The sequence below is a fragment of the Triticum dicoccoides genome, chromosome 6A (genome assembly GCF_002162155.2).
Source record: "Triticum dicoccoides isolate Atlit2015 ecotype Zavitan chromosome 6A, WEW_v2.0, whole genome shotgun sequence".
NCBI classification, from domain to species: domain Eukaryota; kingdom Viridiplantae; phylum Streptophyta; class Magnoliopsida; order Poales; family Poaceae; genus Triticum; species Triticum dicoccoides.
Window position 1 is genome coordinate 92,814,645 of NC_041390.1, and position 9,106 is coordinate 92,823,750.

At 43.2% G+C, this 9,106-nt stretch overlaps 1 long non-coding RNA gene across 1 annotated transcript; it reads right to left on the reverse strand.

Annotated features, from left to right (window-relative positions):
- Window positions 1-4,459: 4,459 nt before the first annotated feature.
- LOC119316434 lies at window positions 4,460-6,606 on the reverse strand. The gene is made up of 3 exons (XR_005152983.1): window positions 5,859-6,606; window positions 5,054-5,217; window positions 4,460-4,662 (listed from the first exon to the last, which is right to left on the reverse strand). It is a non-coding gene; the product is annotated as an uncharacterized LOC119316434 (long non-coding RNA).
- Window positions 6,607-9,106: the final 2,500 nt, after the last annotated feature.

The window sequence follows — 9,106 nt, forward strand, 5'->3', positions numbered from 1 at the left end:
CTCCAAGACATAGGATTTTGGTTAAGCATCACTTCAGTCATTCTGTTCACTTGGACCCCACTTAATAGTACGGTGGTTCCTATGACTCAACAAAGAAGAAAAAGAACGACGAAACAACTAAGTCTTCGCGCTCCATAGTCTTCACGCGATGTCTTCTTTTGTCATAGTCTTCAATGTGAATGTCTTCACATACCACCTTTGACTTCAATGTCTTCATACATTTTTAGGGTATCTTTCCATGACTAGTTGATACAAGTTGAGAAGCTGACATCTTTGTGTGTTTAGGCGAGGAGATTGGAGACGAGGCCTCTAGTTTGCTGGTGGTTCTTTCAAAACCGTCCACGTTCTTCCTACAGGGGTGTGCATGTTGTTTGATTAGGTTTGCATCTGGTAAACCTAGTTTCTGATTTGTTCGTTGTTGTTTTGCGGCTTGATTGTTTGGAAAGTTAGACGAGGAAGGGTTGCATCTGAGATCAGTGTACCGTGAAAGATTGGGAAAATTATTCGCGCCATCATTTTCCTGTCGAAGGTCGCATCAAGTGGTATCAGAGCAAGGTTGACCATGGTACAATTTTTTTCCTCGGCTATTTGATTCAATTGTTTGAAAGATGGTGAACTCGCAGCATGAGAAATCTGATCATGAGGAGGGCGATGAACTTCCGGAGGATCTGAATATAAGTGATGATTTACATATTCATCTGATGTCGATCAAGGGAGTGAACAAGAAGCTTGGGACAAGGGTTGAGGAGTTGTCTGCAAATATTGTTGGCGTCGAGGACAGGTTGAACGAGCGTTTGACTGCTAGCGACCGACAGCGCACTGATAGTCTACAGGTGGTGACTACGAGTCTTAATCGGCTCACCGCAGCAGTTTAACGCCTTTAGGCGAGAGATGTGGCACCCCGACAGCCCCGCTCACCACGACGATGTCGTGACCGCGACAATGACGATGATGGTGATTTTTCTGAGGATTCCGATGCCCGTGGAGGCTTACCTCACCGACCATGGCATGATGTTGGGGCTCACCGCCATGCTGGGCAGCGCGGTGACTATGGGGGCAATGGTACCAACAAGGATGATGGTTTGGGTCGAATCAAGATAACCATACATGAATCCTCGGGACGTTGTGCTGACCCAGAGAAATATTTGGAGTGGGAGATGCGCATAAATCTGATTTTTGACGGTCACAACTACTCCCAAGAGAAGAAGGTTCATGTTGCATCTATGGAATTTACAGAGTATGCTCTTGTATGGTGGAATAATAAGAACCGTACTAATGAGCGACCAGCGACATGGGCTGACATGAAGCGGATCATGAGGGAACGTTTTGTGCCTGCTTACTACACTCGCCAGCTTCATAGTAGACTACGTCGTCTAGTGCAAGGTACGAAATCAGTTGATGAGTACTATGAGGAGATGCAAGTTTTGATGATCCGTACAGTTGTGCGTGAGTCTACGGAGGCGGCCATGGTACATTTCTTTGAGGGGTTAGAAGAAAAGATTCACGACTGTGTTGATTTAATGCAATATAATGATATTCATGAGTTGCTTCATCAAGCGGAGCGTGCTAAACGTTGGGTATTGGAGAAGCAAGCTTCAGAGACTCATCCAACTTACAATAGTGGGCGACGTGGTTCTTCTCCTATTGATGGTGGGTTTAGTGCTAAACCGACTCCTTCTTATAAGTCGGGAAGCATTGAACATAGCAAAGTGGCGGCTGCGCCAAAGGAGGTTTCTCAGGTTTCATCTAATGCGTCTTCATCTCATCATCGTAATATTATTTGCCACAAGTGTGAAGGACGTGGACACATGAAGCATGAATGTTCCAATCAACGAAGGGTTCTACTTGTTGATGTGGAATATATTTCAGAATCTGAAGATGAGACGCCTAAGTTAAAGGATGGAATTGAAAGAGGTCATGGTGATACCATACTATGTTATCCTCAAGATGATCCTGATATGGAGAGTTTGCTAGCAGTCTAGCACATAAGGTCCAGCGATATGACAAGGCCATTGTTGAACAAGGACATCGGCAGAGTATTTTTCAAACTGCATGTATCATCAAGGAAGAGGTTTGCAAACTGATAATTGATGGTGGCAGTGCTAGCAATATGATTAGTAAGAATGTGGTGGACTCTCTTTCTTTGCCAACATGGGCGAACAAATAGGTACACTTTTATGCATAAGGGCGAGTTCTATGCTATTGTTTTCAAAGATGCAAAAGATATAAAGTGTATCATCGAGGTGTTTAAAATAAAATCTACAAGACACCGGTCAAAACTGAGGACGGTTTTCCTTCAAGGAAGGGAGGATGATGCGATCATATCTGCTAAGGCTGGTCAAGGACAAAAGGAGATATATATCATACCAGCTAGATGTCGGGCGAAAGGTATACATGTAAATATTACTAGTAAAAATGTCCGTGCGTTGCACCGGGCGAAATATTAAAAATAACTTGCTCCTCATGAATTATGAAACACGTTTTTTTAATCCATTTTTTGCAAAAACGTCAAAAATATGGTTACATCAAATATTTCTTTTTGGACCATGAAATTTGGACATATACCCTAATAATGTTTGTCATGACCTATTTCATCTCCACACTTTCATTTCACCCGATGAGAGAGTAGTTGTGTATGAAATAGTCTTTCAATCAACTTTATTTTCTATTATTCAGAAAAATGAATATTTCTTTATTTTGAGGTGTTTTTTAAAATCAAGGATATTTTTTAGAATGGTATCATTTTTATGGTGACGAACATTTTTTGGAATATTATGTTCATTTGTAAATTATTTTGCACTATTTTTGGGCTTGGCCCATTGAAAGACTTGACCGACACGCACTTCCCGTTCCCCATTCTTCTTCTTCTTCCCGTTCCCCATTCTTCTTCCCTCCCTTGTCCCCGTCATTTTCCGAGGACAAGGGCAGAAAGAATAGCGCTTCTACCGGCCGCACCATCGTGTCCTCCGCCCGTGCCGCCATATCAATGGGAACTTGGGCGCCTCCCTCTTCCTCTGTTCCCTCCCACCCATCTGGAATAAGAAAGCCGACCATGGTGAGCTTGCCATGGAATTTAAGCGGCTCCACTGTTCACATCATGTCAGGCAATGTCATTGTCAATTGGGGGAAATCCATATATGAGAACATCAGACATCTCATTTCCTCTTTCCCCACATACCACATAAACCAGAGCTTCAAACTTGGATTACCGCAAATATTTTCAAACTCAATAGACGGCATAGAGATGGTACCAAGAATATACTATAGACAAAGGATTTCGACAACAGAGCAGTCAGGTGACCACCTTAGAAAGTGCCTGACTAATGACATTTTTTCCACAACTAAAACCACCAAATAGCACCATGTTCCTCCAAAAACTGGGGGAGCATACATCACACACGCTGGAGCCATTTCAAATTAGATAAGACTGGGATTTAATGGCGTTGGAAGGAAATGAAAAATCAACATCTGCAAAAATGTTTGGTTATGTGAGAGAAGAAACCATGATAAATAAAAACATGCGTTTTATTGTGGAAATTGAAGTTCGGATAATTTGTAGACAAACCTGTCCTGTAAGAAGAGGTGTGTCCTCACCGAGCTTTGATGCACCAGGTCTTCGTGTACGCACATGCCATATCTGCAGCTCAATAGCTTCAAAACATTAAGCTAGTAATTTAGTCCTCAAAAAAGTTATACCAAATAACTTCCTTACTTGAAGCATAGTTAATTACTTCTTGATGCCCTGAAATTTCAGCTCTAGAAATGTATTGAAGGGCGACATGATGGTTCATCAAATTATTCTCAAAGACAATCTGTTAGAGTCAGAAAACATTAGAATGTGAACACAGGTTAATAATGAGAATCTGACTTGTTATTTTGAAATTCTAAAAGCTCACACTTCGAATATCTTAATCAAGTGGGTGCCCATGCAGCAAGGTGCACAAAATCAGCTCTTGTGGCCTTTGTTCTATCTTTGTATGACAAAAAATAATACTGAATGGTACCTTCAGAAAACCAGAAAATTATGCAATGTTGTACTATGTGGTCAAGAGTGATATCCATGCCTGGTGATTATTTTCTGGGCATTATGTCCTATAATGTATACTTGAGTGTGGTTTTCAGATGACAAACAATACAACCACAGTTTCATAATAGAGAGATGTGTCATAGTTCAGATGCATCAATTTTTCTTGGCACTAAAATTATTAGAGCTTGGGTAGGAAAAATAGTATCACACCAGTGCGAAAGATCTTGCTGACTAACTGTTGTAGGAATAAAAGAGATACATGTGCAAATTCATTCAACAAACAACAACTTCTATGTTTGCCTACTTTTCAAAAAAAAATCATAGCCACGGCTAAAACTAAGACTAACAACCACGCCAACCCACTAAATCTGTTGGGAGGTTAGATAAGTTATGCAAGAAGAAAAACAATACCAGGATTTATTTTACCTGGTTGAAGACTTGAAGCATGCAAGAAAGGACCCGATGCATTTTCTTCAAGCAATTCATCAAACATTTGATGCATTCTCCGCACGCGCCTCCCGCCTCGCTGCCGCCGCCTGATGTAGCGCTCGAGCGCAACGCCGCCTCCCCGCCATGGCCGCCGCCCCCATGCAAGCCTACGCTACCGTGGTCTGTGGCTTCAACGCAGGCGCCCCCTGCAAAAAACATGAAACCTTATCTCTGATTAGCCGAGTAAGGAAGGATTGTTTTGGGAAAAAACGAAACGTTTTCCGAGATAACCACTTAAAAAGGGATTGCCGGTTTAATTACCAAAAAACATAAGGAATGAACATATAGTATCATTAAATACCATGCGATCATATGTGATGGAGAGGATGCAACTTATCGCATCCATACTATCATTAAATGGAACGATACACAAGTATGCAATTAAGATGCAGAAAGTAGGATGCAACCTTCAAACCACCAAGAGAGGATCTTGTGTACCATTCTCTGTTCTCTTAAAGATTAATGACCAGCGGATGCGATTAGATATGATGGATGAGTGAACATGCCACCCTCATGTCAGATAACTAACGTAATTACCTTTGGATGCGCACCGTGGTTCCACGGGCCAAAACCATTTCCACAGAAATTAGGCATTGGGGGCGGCGGATGATGATGCATCTGGTTTGGACTCGCCATCGGCGGCAACCTCTGAAAGTCCCCACCATGCTGGTGCTTAAGCAAGGAGGACCCCCGCATTATCTCTGGTAGCAGAAGTACAACAGCAAACATCAGAAGCCAACATCAGCACGAAAAGGTGCTCCATGAAAAACTTGCTGTCACCGAAGAATCATATGAATCAAGCAACATACTACATGCTTTCAAGACCTATGAGACACACACACACGCTAACACAGGAAAAGGCCAGCGCCTTGAGGCCAAAACAGAGTCAAGCAGAGCAAGTTTGCATCAACAAGAGAGAAACATAAGAAATCAGGCCACGACGAATCAACAAGGACAAATTCTAATCGAGGCCAATAATGGTAGATGGGGCGGCGGCGGCGAGGGAGCGAATCGAGGCTCTCACCGTGGCCCAACTGCTTCTAATCTAGGTCAAGAAAGAATATATGCACGTTCGAGACCATGCATCTCAACATCTCATAAAGCACCAATCATACACAGATCCAAATGGTACTAATACTCCATGTGTGTTAGTATATCAGATCTGGCAGTGCCCCAGCATTCAGTTGCAATGAATCAAAAACTTGCCAATTCTCACAAGAAGAGTGAAAAAGGAGGAGGAACCAAATTTTTAGATTGTTCACCCATCCATGGCCTACATATATGAACTGAATCGAAGGCCTATATATAAGTTGAGCATCTTCTGACCACCCTGCAGCCTGACCTGAATCTACTGGTCTATAGAGGTGGGCGAGCAGCAAGAAAGCAGAGCAAGCGGCGGCCACCGTCACAGCCGTCGTCCTACCGGGCTCGCCACTGCCGCCGCAAGGAACCCTGTGTCCTGAGGGAACCCCGTCCTCGTCGCCGCCGGCGGCTGCTGCTCCCACGGGAAGGGCCCGGTCGCCTGCAGCCGCTGCGGGCAGAAGGGGAACTGCGTGGGCGACGTCGTCGGTAGCGGCGTCCCCGGGACAGGGCAGGGCGGCACACACCGCGTGCCCATGCACAGGCACGTCGTGCCGTTGCCGTCAGCCAGCACGGCCGGCCGACAGGAGCACCCACACGGCCGCAACCAGCAGGACCGCCGGCGCCGCAGATGGCATCCTTCCTCGATCGCTCTCTCGCCGGTCGCCGCTTCTTCGTCGGAATCTTGTTTTTCTGCGCCGCTGATGTGGGTGGGTGAGGCCGCTCTAGCTCCCTGTTAAACGTCACCGCTCGGTTCCCAGCCCGCACGGCCGCACAGGACTCCCGCACCGGCGGCATCCCCAAGGGGCCTCCAAGCCGATGCGCGATCCGGCAACGGGGAGGGGCTGGCCCCAAGGAGCGAGGAGCCGACGAATCCGCCGGTCAGGAGCTGGGCGGCGCCCTCCATCATCGCCGCCGTCTAGGGAGTGACGCGCTCCCGTTTGATGTGGTGTCGGGCGGACGGCACGGGGCAGGAGACAGCGGGATGGAGGTCAAGATGGGATCGAGGAGGCAAGGTCGTGCGGGGCGCTGTTTTTTTTTCTTTTGTGTCCTTTGTACCAGTTTGGGGCTGACTTATGACGGGAGTGCGGGCTGAATTCCTAGAAACAGAGGGACTTTTATGTAAAAATACTCATGACGTACGACCAGAAGCAATAGGCGCTTTATTAGTAGGTAAAGATAAAGAAATAAAGATAAAGATAAAGATAAAGATAAAGATTGACACTCGTGCGAACGACAAAGTTCAGATTGCACCATCGGATGAAATTGAGCCAAGGTTCAGGACTCCATGCACAAGTCTACAGGACTACATGCATAAGTCTGCACGTCGATGCAATTAAAATTGAGACGTACATGCTCAATTCGAATGTGGGAGGTAGTACTATTAGTTCGTTTTGGCTTCTTGTGATCAACGTTGTCGGATTTTTAAATTAGTTAATTCCTAGTTAGTTAAGATATGAGAGAGAGAGTCCTTGCTTAAGTCGGTTTGGAAACCAAATCACGATCGAGTCGGTCTTGCCCTTGTAACGTACGTATGCCTGCGCGCACCAATAAAAGGAGGCTCGCCTCATGTAATGGGGTAGTTTTTGTTATCTGAATATTTTCCATCACATGGACAGAGTCAAGTTGAGGTATCTTCCCATGACTAGTTGATACAAGTTGAGAAGCTGAAATTTTTCTGTGTTTAGGCGATGAGATTGGAGGCGAGGCCTCAATTTTGCTGCTGGTTCTTTCAAAACCGTCCACGTTCTTCCTACAGAGGTGTGCGTGTTGTTTGATTAGGTTTGCATCTGGTAAACCTAGTTTCTGATTTGTTCGCTGTTGTTTTGCGGCTTGATTGTTTAGAAAGTTAGACGAGGAAGGGTTGCATCTGAGATCAGTGTATCGTAAAAGATTGGAAAAATTATTCGCGCCGTCATTTTTTTGTTGAAGGTTGCATCATCCTCGGTGCGGGTGGCTGAGTGCTTTTCATGGACCTTCATATGAATTTGCACTCCCTCGATGATGTGGGTTGGGTTGGCGGTCGTTTGTGACGAAGTTGAAACCGCTTACTCAGGATTAAGGGGCGGCGATGATGCAGGCTTGAGGAGAAGTGATGACGATGACACTAATATGCTATCTAGGTGGGGCTTTCTTCATAGTGTTGTGCGTGAGGTATCTTGTATGTACCGCTCAGCGGATTGTAACCGTTTTGACGAGTTTTTCATTGATTAACTGGGCAAATATCTTTTTCTTAGTTAATGGATGAGGCAAATATTTTGCATCCGCTTAAAAAAACTCTTGCCAATAACTTCACTGCAACAAAACTAGCAACAATGATGTATCTACCATGCACACGATATAGTATGTTGCATGCATCCACCACCCATCGTTCAATTGGAACTCGTGGCTTGTTTTGTGATTGGGATTTTTTTCTTATTTCAAAGTGTAACATAATGTAATGTTTCATTGTGTATCAAGAATATTGGTATAATATCAAGTTTCAGGGACTAACATAACGTGCACAGTTGAGATACTTTTTTTCCACTTTCCAAACAGAGCCAGCGCTAGGGGGTATTCTTTGGTATTCATGTGAATATCAAAGGTTTGCTGATCCGTGGGTATATTGTCGCTAGCTTCTTGTATATGTTATGTTCATTGATATTGCCCCACTATTGATGAATGTCAAGGGGGGAATTCCTACCTCTGCCACTACTTCTGAAGGACAAATTAGCTTTTTCTGGACTCAAGTCACTCAACAAAGTTGGAAGTTGGCGTTCAGCCTCCGCTCCTATTGAAGAAGTCACATGCTCCTTGCAGTAGTAGATGTGCTTGCCTGATATTTGATTTTAAATAAGTTAATCTTTATTTTGACAGCATGAATGTTTTGTTGAGATACATAAATGTCCCCAATATATATTAATCGAAAAGATGTTTTTAAGTATGGTGTAAATAAATTTGTGATTTTATGGTAACAGTTTTAGCATTAAAATAATATATAATATATGTGAATATATTTTGCAAGCATATGGACATATTTTTGGAACAAATTGACATGTGAAAGTGTTTTAAATATATTTTTGTTTAAATAATAGGGTTTCATATTTTTAATAAAATAAAATTATTTTGTATACATAAACTTTTTGAACTTACACGACGAAAATTTGTAGAATAGATGTTGTTTTTAGAAATACACTATGAATAGTTTTAAAATATACATCAAATATTTAAATACATCATGCAGATTTTATACATCACAGACATTCTTTAATAAATGATGTAAAAATTTCAACAAAACAACGAATATTTTTTTGATACATGGTGAACTTTTTTATATGCATTTTAGACAAATGTACAATATTTTGCATCATAAAGTTGTTTTATTAGTGCACTTTTGAAAGTTTCCAATAAATTTTAAACAAAAGAATGTTTATAGTGTCATGATGTGGGCGCGCATATAGGAGAATTGTTGGCATTTGCCCCGACCCTTGAGGCGCCAAATAGGGTGGCAATCCTATTCCCCGCATCAGC